The sequence below is a fragment of the Dipodomys merriami genome, unplaced genomic scaffold, assembly GCF_024711535.1.
Source record: "Dipodomys merriami isolate MVZ:Mamm:240054 unplaced genomic scaffold, mDipMer1.0.p SCAF_1610, whole genome shotgun sequence".
Taxonomy (NCBI): domain Eukaryota; kingdom Metazoa; phylum Chordata; class Mammalia; order Rodentia; family Heteromyidae; genus Dipodomys; species Dipodomys merriami.
In genome coordinates, this window is record NW_027202950.1 from 98,090 (window position 1) to 115,689 (window position 17,600).

A 17,600-nucleotide genomic window follows, 5' to 3' on the forward strand; every position below is an offset into this window, starting at 1 on the left:
CTCAATACAATAAAGGCTGTATATGACAAACCTACAGCCAGCATTATACTCAATGGTGAAAAACTAAAGCCATTTCCTCTTAATTCAGGAACAAGACAATGATGTCTACTCTCTCCACTCCTCTGCAATCTAGTATTAGAATGCCTAGTTACAGCAATAAGACAAGATGCAGACATAAAGGGGATCCAAATAAGGAAAGAAGAAATAAAACTCTCCCTCTTTGCAGATAACATGATCTTGTATTTAAAGAATCCAATAGACTCCACTCCCAAATTACTCAAGCTGATTCAAAACTTTGGCAAAGTAGCAGGTTATAAAATTAACCCCCCAAAATCAATGGCTTTTCTGTATGCCAACTATGAGAAAAGTGTGGCTGAAATTAGGAAAGCAACTCCATTTGTAATAGCCCCACAAAAAATAAAATACCTAGGAATTAACTTAACTAAAGAAGTGAAGGACCTCTATGATGAAAACTTTAAAATCTTGAAAAAGGAAATCAACACAGAACTAAAAAAATGGCAAAGCCTCCCATGCTCCTAGATTGGAAAGATTAACATCGTGAAAATGGCAATACTTCCCAAGGCTATCTACAAATTCAACGCAAAATCTATCAAAATTCCAACCTCATTCTTCAAGGAAATAGAAGAGGCAATCCAAAAATTCATATGGAACAAAAAAGACCACGAATAGCAAAAACGCTACTCTACGGAAAGAACACTGCTGGAGGAATTTCAATACCAAATTTCAAACTCTACTATAAAGCCATAGTAATCAAAACAGCTTGGTATTGGCATAAGAACCGACCTCAGGACCAATGGAATAGAATTGAAAACCCAGAAATGAACCTATAGACCTATAGCCATCTAATTTCAATAAGGGAGCTAAAACAATAGAATGGAAGAAAGACAGCCTCTTCAGTAAATGGTGCTGGCAAAATTGGTTAAATACTTTTACAAAACTAAAGCTAGATCCTTATATATCACCCTGCACCAGAATCAACTCCAAATGGATCAAAGACCTTGAAGTCAAAGCAGACACTCTGAAAACATTATAGGATGGAAGAAGAGAAAACCTAGGTCTCCTTGGCTCAGGCCGAAATTTTTTGAATAGAGACCCGGAAACACAATAAATCAAAGAAAAGTTGGACAAATTGGATTGCATAAAGTTGCAGAGATTTTGCAGGGCAAATGACATAGCTAGAAAGATCAATAGAAAGCCCACCGATTGGGAGAAGGTCTTTACTAGTCATACAACGGACAAGGGTCTCATATCTAAAATATACTTGGAACTCAAAAAATTAAACCCCCCCAACAACAAATCCTCAAAGAAACAACTGCCCAATAAATAAGTGGTCAAAAGACTTAAAGAGAAACTTCTCTGAAGAAGAAAGAAGGATGGCTAATAGACACATGAAGAAATGTTCAACATCCCTAGCCATAAAAGAAATGCAAATCAAAACAACATTGAGATATCACCTCACCCCAGATAGAACGGCAAAAATCAAGAACTCTAACAACAACAGATGCTGGAGGGGATGTTGTCAGAAAGGAACCTTACTTCATTGTTGGTGGGAATGTAAACTTGTTCAACCACTTTGGAAAGCAGTATGGAAGTTCCTCAAAAGGCTTCACATAGAACTCCCCTATGACCCAGCAATCCCACTTTTGGGCATTTACCCAAATGTTTACAAAAAAGACCACACTAAAGCTACCAGCGCAACTATGTTTATTGCAGCATTATTTACCATAGCTAAGATATGGACCCAACCCAGATGTCCCTCAGTAGATAAATGGATCAAGAAAATGTGGTATATATACAGAATGGAATTCTATGCCTCCATCAGAAAGAATGACATTGCCCCATTTGTTAGGAAATGGAAAAACTTGGAAAAATTATATTAAGTGAAGTAAGCCAGGCCCAAAGAAACATAGGTCCCATGGTTTCCCTTATTTGCAATATCTAGTATATGTATGAATCAAGCTGAAAAGGTCAGATAATGTGAGGTCAGGAAAATGAACCCTTAGATATGTATTTTAATGTTTTTTATTCTTTCATGCATGTGTTTCTAACGCATTTATAAGATTATCTCTTTGTCGCTTTGTATGTCCCTCCCCCACAGTATAACCCCTGCTTTCACTATATTTGATGTCTGTATAACTTGTGGAGGAGAGGGAGAAAAACCAGTTTTTTAAGGATACAGGTGGACCTGTTGCAACAATGAGAAGTACAAGTTGTCCTGTCCAAAATGAGCTTTACAATGTCGGTGCGGGGGGTGGGGAAGGGGGAGAAGGAGAAGGATTGGGATTGAGGGGGTGGGGTGAGGCTGGGAAGGGATGTGAAGGGTAAACCAAAGGAGGAGTGTGCAGTGCTTGGTAAGAAATGTACGCATTATCCTGCCCATGTAATTGTAACCCCTCTGTACAGTATGTTCACAAATAAAATTAAATTAATTTAAAAAAAAGAGATAAGAGGAGTGGTAAAAGAACTCTTAGAGACAAATACATCTTCAACATATTTGGTTCCAAGAATTCCATCTAAGGCATATTCAACAACTAGTGAAACTTATGTTGACTGTAACTATGTGTCTTTCTCCATGTGTGCATGTATACATGGGTATATGTATGTGTGTATTTGTGAGTATATTAACATACATGTGTACATATATAAGGGCACATACATATATGCATATATAAACAAATGTAAATATATTTGCATATATATATCAAGTGTTCAGTGATTTAATGTATAGTTTCTAACACATTGGCATTCTCACAAAGTGTACATGATAACCTGCTCTAAGGATCTGTGCTCTATGACGGGTATCCTTTGTACTCACTTCCTCATTATCTTGTTTTTTAGTCTACTTTCTATAGGATAGCTTTGTTTTCATTACATGTAGTTACTCACTGATACTCAAAGGAAAAGGTTGTTTGTAAAAGGAAACGTTCTTTTATGTCACAGGTTAAAAGTATCTTATCCATCCCAATTATTCCTATGAGATAAAATTTATAATAGTAATAAAATTGAAAAGGAATTCCTAGATCTGTTGTTTTACCATTTAGAATGGCAAATAATAATATCACATCACAGTTGTAACTCCTCAATAAGGCAAAGGTGACTGATTGTCCATATCATGTTCCCACAAACCAGTGGATCCTGAAGGATAATAGTAGACCACCAGAAATTCTAAGCAGCAGACATGAAGCATGAAAGAGAAAGTGAGGAAATGTTAGAGAGTAGAGAGAGAAATATCATAATTTTGAAAGTGCATAACAGATAAATAAGAGCTGTATGAGAATATTCATATGCCTATCTTTTGACACTACATGTACATTTGAAGGTATTTGTTGCATAATAACCAATCAACATAAAATATAAAGCGTTTCGTGGAGGTCGGAGGAAGATGGTAGAGGAGAACCTGGAGACTAAACAAGCTCTCACATACAAAGCAGTTTTAGTGTTCCAGTGAACAGTACTAGCCTAGATTATCACACCAAGTGTGCCAACACTGTACACAGAGTTTGACTAGAGAGGGAAGATCCAGGCAAGAAGACAGATCTGAGCACTTGCCAGTAGCCACGGTTGTGGCAGCATCTGTGGCACCTATAGCCACCATATCTACAACAGAGTGTCCAGGACAAAGGCGCCATATGCAGTGGGTGAGCGGATTCTACTCAACACCAACAAGAAATGAAAAGGAGCAGATAAATTCATCCTGCAGATCACAGACCAGAGATAACCAGGAACAAAGACTCCTGTTTGAGTAGAATCCTGACATCCTCACTCCTTCTCATGGAGCAGAAGAGGGAAGGCTGCCCCTCCCCCTCCCACCAGATATCATCTTTGATACTGAGAAAGGCCAGGCTGAGCAACTAGCTCCAACTCAGGCCTTGGAAGAAAACAAAAGAGTCATTTAGTAGGTCACAGGTATCTGACCTGACCTTCCAGGCTCAGATCCACCCAGGAAACAGTCACCTAACCCAAGCAGAGAGAGTTCTGCCCCCCAGAGGAGTGAATATCTTCACTGGGTTAACAGAACCAGATGCTGCCCCTACCTACAGCAGCCTAGACAATTAATTGAAATTCAATAAACATAAACCTTGAGAATGTCTCCAGGCTGGGGTCTGGGAGTGTCTCAAGAGCTAGCCCCTCAGGGAAAAGCTACTGTTTGCTGAAACGCCTCAACTCTACCCAGAACGTAGCCTCATCACAGCATCTCCAAACTAGAGGAAACAGCCATCTTTCTCTTTCATGATACTCAAAGCAGATCTCCCTCCCACTGAACTAGCCTGAAGGAGGATCACAATATCCTGGATAAAGCGGAACATTTTATTGACTGCTCAAACAAACTGATGTAAGAAATCAATCAGGCCACAGGAAAACCAAACACCACAAGCAGACCAAAGACTCCACGAAGAGATTGGTTACAGACACAGGGAAGATACAGGATCTTCCCATTCCTCACACACACACACCCCGGAAAATTAAACAACTCTTTTTGGTACTATTTTTTTAAATTTTTTAATTGTTTTCTATTAATCGTTTTTTCTTCTTCTCCTAATTTTTATTTTAGGTGTGTGTGTGTGTGTGTGTGTGTGTGTGTGTGTGTGTGTGTGTGTGTGTGTGTGTGTGCCTTTTAAAAAAATCGCTATTGACATGTGGTCCTTTTTAAATTGTTTTTATTTTTTTGATTCTTTTCATTTTTTTTTGTCTTTTTTGTGTGTGTGTGACTTAATTGCTGTTTTGCCTCATCCCCAGATAAATGCCTTCATCAATTATTAGAACTTATCCCCCATTGTGTACATAATTAATCCAGAAATGTATTACCTAATTCACAAACTTTTAGGCTTAACTGTTTAATAGGAGTATTATATCTATATACCATATAATTTTCAAGTAAATATTTTAAGAATTTTTATTTTTTAGTTTTTCATGTCTCCTTTCTATCATCCCCTCCTGTCATCCTATCCTTTTCTTCTCTCAATATCACTTCTTTAAAGTTACATAATTTTTAAATGTTTCACTTTTTAAATTTAAATTTTTGTTCATTTTTTTATTATCTTCTTTTTAATTTCTCTCCTATCATTCTGTCTAATCCCTTTCCCTCTCTGAGATTAGGACTTGGTTAAATTTACTTTAACTTCTCCACATATTTCTAATTCTATTTTTCCCCACATTTCTCCCTAAACATAATAATTTCTGATTTGAAAAATTCATCTTTGCTGTTCTTAGCCCATTAATGCATAGTTTTTTGATGTTGAATAGATTGTATCCATTACACTAGGTTCTATCTGCAGCCATTTTGACTATGCAACTACAGGACTTTGGTTGATGCTTGCCTTAAAATAGTGTTTTAGCAAAAAAAAATTGGTGTGACTTTCATATCAAGTGTGCAGAACAAGCCGGAAAACACGAGAAAAATGGCAAGTCTGGGTATCTCAACTCCCATTCATGATAATCCAGTGACAGAACAGTTAATGAATAATCCGGAGGAGAGTTCCTGCAAAGCACTACAAACACTACTGGTAAACGTGGTGAATGAAAAAAATGAAAGCTTGCAAAGGACTCAGTTTGAACGTGATAAGGAGAGAGAGAGGAGGCAAACCAAACATTAGTACAGGAATTTCGTGACTTTGAGGAAACTACTCAAAGACTGATACAGTAATTGCGTGAACAGGTTGAGAACAGTCAAATAGAAATAAAGGAATTGCGTGAGCAGGCTGAGAACAGTCAAAGAGAAAGAAAGGAATTGCGTGAGCAGGCAGAGAACAGATGAAAAGAGACACAGGAATTGCGTGAGCAGGCTGAGAACAGTCAAAGGTAACTACAGGAATTGCATGAACGTGAGGAAGCTAATCAAAGCATAACACAGGAATTGTGACATTGGGATGAGAATAGACAAAGATCAAGAGAGGCATTCATGGAATCCATAAACAGACAGCTGAAGGAATTCAGGGCGACAGCACAGGGAATGCTGAATGGAGCCTGACAGCAGGAATCGGAGTCCAAGTAATCCATAACCAATCAACTAAGTGATTTGAGAACACCAAATTAAGGAAGTAAAGAAGTTCATAGAAGATCTAAAACAAGGCTCCAACAAAGAATTTGAAGGCATCAAGGCCGACAAATTAGAAGGAAAAGAAATAAAAAACAAAGTACAAAGTCTCAACAGTAGGTTAGAGCATGCAGAAGATTGAATCTTGGGGATTGAAGACAGCCTAGGTATTATAGAGAAAGAACATACAACTATCCAAGACAAATCCAAGAAATATGATAGATCTATTCAACATTTGGAATACACAATCAGAAGGCCTACTAGGACAAATGGTATAGAGGAGCACGTAGAGACAGATGTTAATTGTTGAGGAAATTTGTTTAACAGGATCCTAGCAGGGAACTTCCCAAACATTCAAAAAGATAGGCCTATTCAGATACAAGATGCTTGTAGAACCCCAAATAGACCAGAACAGAACAGCACTTCCCATTGTCACGTTATAATCCACACAGGACCAATTCAGATCAAGTATAAGATCTTAAAAATGTCAAGGAGAAAAGATCAATCATCTATAAAGGAAAACCAAGTAGAATCATCTCATATTTTTCAGCATAGATAAGTAAAGCAAGAAGAGGCTGGCAGGCTGTATGCCATGCTCTGAAGACAAACAATTTTCAACCAAGATTACTGTACCCAACTAAACTCTCCTTCATAACCGAAGGTCAAGTAAAAACCTTCCATAGCAAAGAAAAACTGAAAAATATATCTCCACCAAACCAGCCCTATAAAAAATACTTAAAGATGACCTACACACAGAAAACCAACAAGACCACAATAAGGGCTAAGAAACCACACCCAAACTGAGAATCCAAGAACCATAGGAAAAACCAAGTTTCCACAGCCCCCAAGGAGGTGGATAGCATATCAGCTCTGAGCATGATAACCCAATGTCACCAACATTGTGTTGAAGAGAAAATGTGACAGAAAACAATTACAGTGGGAAATAATTGCTATGCTATTATTTCTTGGACAGCATGAATATTGAGTTGAAAGAGTAAGGGAATGGAGAGGATTTTACCTACTTTTTTATTGCTTACTTTTTGAAATTTTGAATCATTTCTTTCCCCACTGTGTGTATTTGGGCCATGCACTTAGTGCCTTTAATTACAATATTTCCTAACACTAAAATGTTAATAATATTAGAATTATAGCAAGTGTTTTCTTCAGAATTAAGAGAAAAAAAACTTGTGAAATACTTAACATAAACTGCTAGGAATAACAATTACAATTACATGGGCAAGATAATGAGTATATTTCTTATCAAGCATTGATGCCTCCTTTGCTTCTTGTTCCCATCCCTTCCCATCTCCCTCCACACTCCTCATCCCATCAACTCTCCCTCCCCACCAAAGATGTAAATTTCATTTTTCGACATAAGGATTTGTACATCTCATTTTTACAATGAGTCACCTGCATCCCTATTTAAATGATTTGTTTTTTCCTTTCCCCTCCACAAGTTATACCAACAACAAATACAGTGAAAGCATGGGTTATACCATGGGGGATGGACATACAAATCAACAAAGAAATAATCTTATAAATGTTTGAAACAATTGCAATAAAGAAAAAAATCAATTGAATCCTTATCTTGGGGTTCATTTCACCTAACATCAACTTATCTGACCTTTTCTGCTTGTCTCAGACATATAATAGTTTTTCCAAATAAGGGAAACCATGGGACCTATTACCTATGTTTTTTTGGGCCTGGCTTAATTCACTTAATATAATTTTTTCTAAGTCTTTCCATTTCCTAACAAATGGGGCAATGTCATTCTTTCTGATGGAGGCATAGAATTCCATTGTGTGTGTGTGTGTGTGTATATATATATATATATATATCACATTTTCTTCATCCTTTCATCTAGTGAGGGACATCTGGGTTTGTTTCATATTTTAGCCATGATAAATAATGCTTCAATAAACATAGTTGTGCTGGTAATGGACAAGGGTCTCATATCTAAAATATACATGGAACCCAAAAAAACTAAATCCCCCAACGACAAATCCTCAAAGAAACAACTGTCCAATAAATAAGTGAGCTTAAGACTTAAAGAGAAACTTTTCTGAAGAGGAAATAAGTATGGCCAATAGACACATGAAGAAATGCTCAACCTCTCTACCCATAAAAGAAATGCAAATCAAAACAACATTGAGATACCATATCACCCCAGTTAGAATGGCTATAATCATGAACTCTAAAAACAACAGATGCTGGTGGGGATGTGGACAGAATGGAACCTTAATGCATTATTGTTGGGAGTGTAAACTTGTTCAACAGCTTTGGAAAGTAGTATGGAGTTTCCTCCAAAGACTCCACATAGAACTCCTCTATGATCCAACAATACCACTTTGGGGCATTTACCCAAATGGTCACAAACTAGCCAGCAGTTTTTTTTTAAAAATACTAAATAGAATGCAATCAGTATTACAAAAGCCATTACATGTAATGAGAAACCAGAAGGAATGTTGTCTATTGACCATGCTCTGCTTCAAAGTCAGCCAGGTGGATAACTTCTCATGCTGTAAATCAAACTGGTTTTATTATGTCTTGACAGTATAAAAACATCAGGGACAGAATAATGAAGGAATGTTGTAGACTGAGGTGAAGTCCATATTAAAATGTGCAAAACTGATGAAAACGTAAAAGTCTCTGAGTAGTATATTGTGTTTTACATCATTTAAGTTAAATTGCAAAAATAGGGAAGACCTAGAGGAATGAATTCTCTTTTTGATAACCAATCAAAGGTCCTTAGAAGATTGAACTCTTTCCTCATTCTTGTACAGGCATCATCAGATGAGAGGAACTCTATTGTTTCTGTGCTTCTTTCCATTTATACTTCAGTTTGAAATCTGAACTACATGAGACTGAAAGAAACCTAGAAAAATTAGACACGCAGGCTTTGGAAAGAGCCATGAACGAAAAATAAATAAAATACATATAGCCTTGTAAAAGGTCTAACTAAATTTATTTATATAGTCTTAAGTGTAAACAAAAAATGATTTAAATAATATAATATTATTGAAAATTGAAAAATGTTAGGAGTTGCTTAATTTTTTTCTTTCTACTATATTGAATTAAGTATTGATTTTGTATAGAGAGATTAAAGATGAGATTAACAAGAAACCATTAAAAATGGACAAAAGTTCTGAATAGACACGTTTTCCAAAAAGTCCTGAAAAGCGCCAGTGTGTTTACAAAGTTGTGTTTAATACCACTTCTATGCTAGGTTAATGCTTTGTGAACAGAAGTCATTATAGAAATGCAATTGAAAATTACTATGATACTACTTCATAACTATAACAACTCTTATCAAAAAAATCAAAGGAACCAGGTGTGGTTAAAAGGCTTGTAATTCCAAGCATTTAGCAGTTTGGAGTAAGAGGATTTGGGTCTAAGGCCAGGCTGGGGTTCTGCACATTGTAAAAACCTGCCCTTAAAAAACTCAAAATGTAATAATGTTGGTGAGAGTGTGAGAAAAGGAATTTTCTACACTCTTGTTCAAAATACAGGTTAGTATTCTCATTGTAGAAAGTAATTTGCAGTTTTCTAAAGAAATGCAAAGTTGAAATACCATCTGACACACCAATCATTTGATTATTTCTCTCTGGGTAACTGGAAAATATATGTGTATTTGTTTGTTATTCACATTGTTCACAACAGCTGCCCAGATATAAATAGAAGTTAAGTGTTCAACAACAGACTAATAAAACAACTGTGGTGCATGCACAAATATATTTTTCTGTTTCATCTTTAAAATAGCAAGAGATTTCTCCAATTAGGCATAGCTTACAATGACCTGAAAAATGTATTCTAAATGAAGAAAAATGTTGTCTTCTGATACCTGTAAAACTACGCGCACACACACACACACACACACACACACACACCAACCTCAATCATTATGAGATAATTTTTTTTAAGTAAAGCAAACTGGAATTGCTGGGGCATTTAGGTCACAATGTAGAAGATAGTAAATATACAGGATGACCAAGTATACAATTTGATGTACAACATGAGGATACAGAGGACAATACTGGCATAAGATAGGAATGAAGCTAAATGAGTAGGAGTTGTTCTTCCTAGTAGGGGCTGCTCTTTTAGATGTTCTTCCTTCAGTAATGGATGACATGAACGTAATTCTTTAAATATACCTGCCTGTTTGCAGAAATAACAAACAAGGTAGCAATAATGTTGTATGCTCAACATAGAACAAAATGTCAAATTTAAATACATGAGATTATCCTAGATGTAAACTAATAATTCCAAATAAGGGAAACCATGGGACCTATGTTTCTTTAAGTCTGGCTTACATAACTTAATATGATTTTTTTCCCAAGATCTTCCATATCAGTACAAATCAGGTGGTATCATTCTTTCTGATGGAAGCATAGTATTCCGTGTGTGTGTGTGTGTGTGTGTGTGTGTGTGTGTGTGTGTGTGTGTGTGTGTGTGTGACATTCTCTTGATCCATTGATCTACTGAGGAGTGTCTGGGTTTATTCCTTAGCCTAGCTATCATAAATAATACTGTGATAAACATAATTGTTCTGGTAGCTTTAGTGTGATCTTGTTTGTGATCACTTGGGTAAATGCCAAGAAGTGCAATTACTGTGTAATAGGGGAGCATTATTGTGTACATCAAGGATAATCTTAGTAGATGAGAAGAATAGCTCAATAGCTATGTACATATGAGGGTGTATGGTGATTCCAAGGGAAATGATCTCCAAGATATGTTATTTCTTGTTGTTCTAAATGTAATATGTGATTTCTTTTTATCCTTTTGTGTTTTCCACTCCTATGGTTTATCCTCTGTAGTAACTGTATTTGATTTTGATACCCTGGATATTGTAAATATGTTGATCCGAACTAGTTAAGGGCAAGGGAAAAAGCAAAATGGTGAGACAAAGGACAAAAGGGGGAACTTATGCAACAGTGATACTCACAAGACAATACGTTGGAAATAGTCTTGGGGGGCATTGGGATGAAAGAGGGAGAAAAATGTGCGAAGGGATAACAAGTTATAAAAGAAATGAATTCATTATCTTACTTATGTAACTATAACCCCTCTGTACATTAACTTGACAATAAAATTTAAATATAAAACATAAAATACATGATAACAAGCAGCAATACAGGAGATGTGAGCGGGGAAATACTGTACTATACAAAGAAGAGTAAAACAGCTGTGGAGAGCAGTAATTTGACTTTAACATAGGAAGTAATAAACTAGGATGCAGATTTTCAGCCTCATGTCAGTCACTAAAAAGGGAAAACAAAATGTACAATCAGTAAACCAATAGAGATAAAATAGAAAACTAAACAATTAAGGTGAAGAGATAACTTGGACCAAGAATAAAAAATGACACAATTAGTAAACAAATAACAAGCTGGTAAGTTATAAAATGTTACTAATAATTCTAGTAATGTTTTCTTAACCTCACAACTTGTTGGAACTATACTTCAAATCACAGTTTAATAGTATATCATTTTAAAATTAGGTTACTTCTTATTGATTTCTTAATATTGAATGTTTAATATATAATTTTAATTTCAGTAGCTATAGAATAGAAAGTGAAACTAAGTTCAATAATATATAGCATGAATTGTAAAATTGAGAAGCATTAGAATTTAAATGAATGACATAATTATTGTTTCATTTCTGTGAATTAATGTAATAATTCAAAGTGTTTTCTACACTTCGCACTCATCTTAACATCAAATAATAAACTATTGCACATGACTTGGTATTAGGTGGAAGGGTTCAGCACTGTGGTAATATTCACACCACACAGTACATCAGAGTTTGGCTCCTCTCATCTAGCTTAAATTGTGGAAATTTGATTTCTACATGCATATTAAATTCTTGCCAAGGTGACATCTATAAAATTATAAACAATTATGTATATGAGGAGTGTTTCTGATGATACTTAAAAGTCACATTCATTAATTAAATTTTATTGTTTTCTACCAAATAAATATTTATAGAGAGACTGAGTTTCTGAGTTGAGGATTATGTTATATCCCTGCCATTGTTTCTATTGTTGGATTTATTTTTTCCATAAAGGGTTAAGTGTATTATATTGGATATATGAAGGTAAACTGAATGTTTATTCTATCAATATTTTGCCAATTGTTTAATCCCAAGTTTAAATTATCCATGTTTGATGTAATGAAAATAAGAACAGATATAAAAAAGATAAATCAGTGTGTAGTAGATAAGTATTTTCACCTTTATTTTGATAGTTGGTCCTCTTTTACACTACAGAATATTATAAGGGAAATGTGCTCAAGGCTGACCACAACTGCAGAATATTATGGTTTGGTCTATCATAAAAGAAGGAAGGAAGGGGTACCTTCTTTCCAAAAGTCGGCTCCCAGGGATGTGATCTGTTTTATGTTGTTGACTTGGAAATGAACATTTTTCACAGTCAACCTTGAAAAGCCATCTTGATAGACCATTTTTTAAGTGGTTACATTGGATTATCCATGGCTTTGCAAGGATGCCGGATTGCCTCATTTTGAGACAATTAAAACAGGAATTTATTCAGCTGTTCTTAGTATCTTTAGGAAAAAATCCATTGACTCTAGGCCTGGGGATGAAAGGGGTCCAGAGAAGCTACTACCTTGAATAGTGATCCTAGGCCTCTAAAAACAAAACAAAACACAAGTCCAGTAGGAACAGCAACTCAGGGCAACTATCACAGCCTACATGAAGTCAGGCAAAATACGGAAGCTGAGAGTCATTTATCTGATAACTAATATATTTTTATGAGGCAGACTGAAATAAGACTTCAGAGAGAGGGTCAAAAGACTGATCAGAGAGACTAAAATTGGTCACACGAAGATTGGAAAATACACTTCCTTGTACAGCAAATAAATCTTAGAAAGCCTGTGCATATAAGAACAAGACAGCAGACCAAATTCCAGATATGTGCATTCTCTTAGAGGTCAGCTTAATGAATTATCAATGGAAATCTTTGCATTCTTAAATATTTGACCACATGTAGGAGAAGGCCAATTGCTGAAGAGAAAGAAAACATCATCACTCAGTTACGAGGTCCAATATCACATTAGGAAGGAATCAAGCACAGATTTGTAATAAAAAGAGAAAAAATATTCCAAATGAGGGTTTCATTTGTTTTGATGTGCTGATTTATGTGCTAGCAAATACCATACAATTGATCCATTCCCACAGCTGAGTTGATATTTACTGCAGTATTCCCACATGAAGGAAAAGAGAAAATTTACAAATGTCTGATGAAATGGAGTTGAGAGTGAAGTGTTCTAATAGTGATGTGTGAGGTTTAGACATAGATGAAGAGGGGGATTTTCTTTTTTTAAAAATCCCCCATTTTTAGCCTGGTGCCAGAGGCTCACAGTTGTAATCCTAGCTACTCAGGAAGCTGAGAACTGAGGACTGCTTTTCAAAGCCAGCCTGGCAGGACAGTCCCTGAGACTCTTATCTCCATTTGAGTTGAAGAGCTCAGAGACAGTACACAAGCCCAGACTTAAAGCCCCTCGACCAAGACCAAAAAAATCTCCCTTTTTTTGGACTGCCTACATCTTTTCCTAACATTCAACAAAGAAGCCATTTTATCACTCACAACATTTAAATCCTGTCCTAGCTACTGCAAATACAATGGTTTGTTATCTTATGTCAAAAAGTTCATATTTTCGGGATCAAATACCAACAGTGGTAACATATTTTTCCAGTCCTTGAACTCTGGGCCCAGGCCCTGAATATGGTTATGCTTGTAGCGTTAATGTGAGCTTGTTTATTTATTAGATTACTGCCCATGAGGGGAATTACGAGGTCATAAGAGAGATCTGTTTAGTCTTTTGAGGAAACTCCATACTGCATTCCAGAGGAGTGGAACAAGTTTAACTTCCCACCAACAGTGTAATAGAATTCCCAATTGGAGACGGGTGCTGGTGGCTCACGCTTGTAATCCTTACTACTCAGGAGGCTGAGATCTGAGGATCATGGTTCAAAGCCAGCCCAGGGAGGTTCCCAATTGGCTACACCCATGGCAGCATTTGCTCTTATTAGTTTTATTGATAATGGCCATTCTAACTGGGAAGGGGTAGAATCTGTCTTGTTTACTTGTAGATTTGTAGGCACCTTTTAGCTACCATAAATGAATGAATCCATGAAACCTGTATTTTTCTGCGTCTGCATTCCTTTCTTTTAGCATAAATTTCCCAAGCCTTTCATTTTCCTTAAGACTGGTGAAAAGACATCCTTTCTAATGGGTGAATAGAATTCCATTGTGTGTTTGTGTGTGTTTGTGTGTGTGTGTGTGTGTGTGTGTGTGTGTGTGTGTGTGTGTGTGTGTGTATGTAAGATGACTATAGGCCCATGAGTTCATTTCTAAGCCTACTTTTTCTTCTGTAATTCTCTAATTTCATATTAAATTTGGATTGCTTTCTCTACTGTATTGAAGAATATTGTTGGGATTTTGATGGGTAGTGCATTGTCAATTGTTTGGGGGCAGTAGTGCAGTTTTCACAATGTTATTTGTGAAAGCATTGAAAGATTTTGCATTTCCTTGAATCTCCTTCAATTTCTCTTTTTATATTTTTAAATTTTCACAGTAGAAGTCCTTCACATTTTTGGTTAAATTTATTCGTAGTTTTCTTGTTGTTGTTTTGTTTTGTTTAGATTTGAGTTGATTTTGAGGCTAATACATATGAGGTTGTTTTTTGGATTTCAACCTGAATGTTCCCATTGTTGGTAACAAAGAAAGACTACTGATTCTTGTGGATTTTATACCCTTGCTACATTGCTAAAGGTTAGCAACACCTTTACTAACTTGGGAAGGTAGGTACAGGGTCTGTAAATACAGGATAGTTTCATCTGTACAAAGGGATCGTTTTACTTCTTCCTTATTTGGATCCCCGTTATGTTTCTCTCTTGCCTATTGCTCTTGCTAGAATGTCCACTACTATATGGAAGAGTAGTAGAGAGAGTGGACATCCTTGTTTCATTCCAGATTTTATTTTATTATTTTTTGAGTTTGCAAAATCTGGTTTAATTCAAATTGAGGAGCACACTGTGAAAATACATATGCGTAAAAATCTAATAAATGCTAGATAAACAACATATTACTTTACAATAGAATAACCACAAATTTGAAGGCTCAAATTGAGTCTGTCAGTTGTAAATACAATTTTATATTTGGCTCAAATGGCTACTGAATTTCAAATGGTGCCAAGTTCCTCCAAAGCACCTCTTGCCCCCCTCAGCCTTGGGTGGATTTTCACCACAATCTCAGTTGAAATCCCAGTCATCCCTTCAACTCTTGGGGCCAATGGAGTCATTGGTACCCAAACACAACTGGAGGCCAGGGATTTCCAGTGGCCAAAAGTTATTGCACAGAGAACTCCATTCTAAGCCAGACTCATGGCTAAGAACGTGTGAGATTAGCCCTTTAAACAGTGGTGTAGCATTAACCTGGTTTATGTTAAGAAATAGCTCTCTAGTGAGAATGTACCAATTACTAGTTATCACACCAACAGAAAAAGGCAACATGGGAGCTTCACATTTCACATGAAAGATTAGCATTAACTGGGTCTGGCTTCACTCACTTAGAGTGATTATTTTATTTTAGACCTAAGAGAAAATGAGTTCATAGCAGTCATTTCTTCACATAAAATTTTTGTAGCATTAAAATTGTTTAACGCTAATGATGAGGCCATGCAAGTAAAAAATGTGTGATTCTCCTCTGCCAAAACAGAAACACCCCGTTTCGACTCCTGTCCAGTTTCCAATATATATATATATATATATATATATATATATATATATATATATATATATATATATATACATACACCTTTGTTATTGCACATCTTTCACACAAATTGTGTATGTATTTTATATGATATATATTTAAATACACTACACATAAAAAGACTATGGCACTTTACAGAATACATGTTTAACAAAGATCATTCATTACACCACAAATGTTTGAAATGATACAAAACCCTTAAATCATTTAATGTAATATTGTGAATTAAAACACAGGTTTAAAGCATCCACGGACTCCAAGACAAATATTTCTGCTTTAGAGTTTATTGAGAAGCCCAGCTTATCACAAATCTTTAAGCAACAGATGCAAGAAAAATTAATAAGACTTTTCTGGTATTAACAATTGTTTTATTAGAAAAATAGTTGTGGGTCAAGTGGTTTTTAAAGAGCTGTGTAGAAGAGTTTTAGTCTGGACTTCATTCCAGATTTTAATATCTTCATGTGTCCACTGTTAGGTACATTCTTTGTCATACGCATACTCTGTATAATATTGAGGAAAGTTGCATGCATTCCTAGCTTCTCAGACCTTTTAATCATAAAGGGGTATTGGAGCTTATTAAAAGATTTCTAAATCCATATAAATATCATGTGGTTCTTGTCCCTGCTTCTGCTGATGGTATGTGTTACATTTATTGACAAGTATGTTGAATCCAATTGTATCCTATGATAAATCCTGTTCATTATACCTCAAGCAACACCATTGGTTGTTACTGGAAATAACGGTTACTGGATGTGGAAACTGAGCCCAGGAGAGGAATGGAACATAGAGGAATGACAAAGTTCAAGTTAATATGTGATTTCCTTTTTACTGTACAATAAAACAATCCCAATGCTTGAAGGAAACTCTGTCCCTGACGTTTTCTTTTTTTTTTAATTTAATTTTATTTTACTTGTGAACATACTGTACAGAGGAGTTACAATTACATGGGCAGGATAATGCGTACATTTCTTACCAAGCATTGCAGTCTCCTCTTTTGTTTACCCTTCACATCCCTTCCCAGCCTCCCCCCTCCCCCCCCAATCCCAATCCTTCTCCTTCCCAACCCTTCCCCCCCCCCCCCCGCACCGACGTTGTAAAGCTCGTTTTGGACATGACAACTTGTACTTCTCATTGTTGCAACAGGTCCACCTGTATCCTTAAACAACTGGTTTTTCCCCATCTCCTCCACATGTTATACTGACATCAAATATAGTGAAAGCAGGGGTTATACTGTGGGGGAGGGACATAAAAGCGACAAAGAGATAATCTTATAAATGCGTTAGAAACACATGCATGAAAGATAAAAACATTAAAATACACATCTAAGGGTTCATTTTCCTGACATCACATTATCTGACCTTTTGCCCTTGACTCATACATATACTAGATATTACAAATAAGGGAAATCATGGCACCTATGTTTCTTTGGGCCTGGCTTACTTCACTTAATATAATTTTTTCCAAGTTTCTCCATTTCCTAACAAATGGGGCAATGTCATTCTTTCTGATGGAGGCATAGAATTCCATTCTGTATATATACCACATTTTCTTGATCCATTCATCTAATGAGGGGCATCTGGGTTGGTTCCATATCTTAGCTATGGTAAATAATGCTGCAATAAACATAGTTGTGCTAGTAGCTTTAGAGTGGTCTTGTTTGTAAACATTTTGGTAAATGCCCAAAAGTGGGATAGCTGGGTCATAGGGGAGTTCTATGTGAAGTCTTTTGAGGAACCCCCATACTGCTTTCC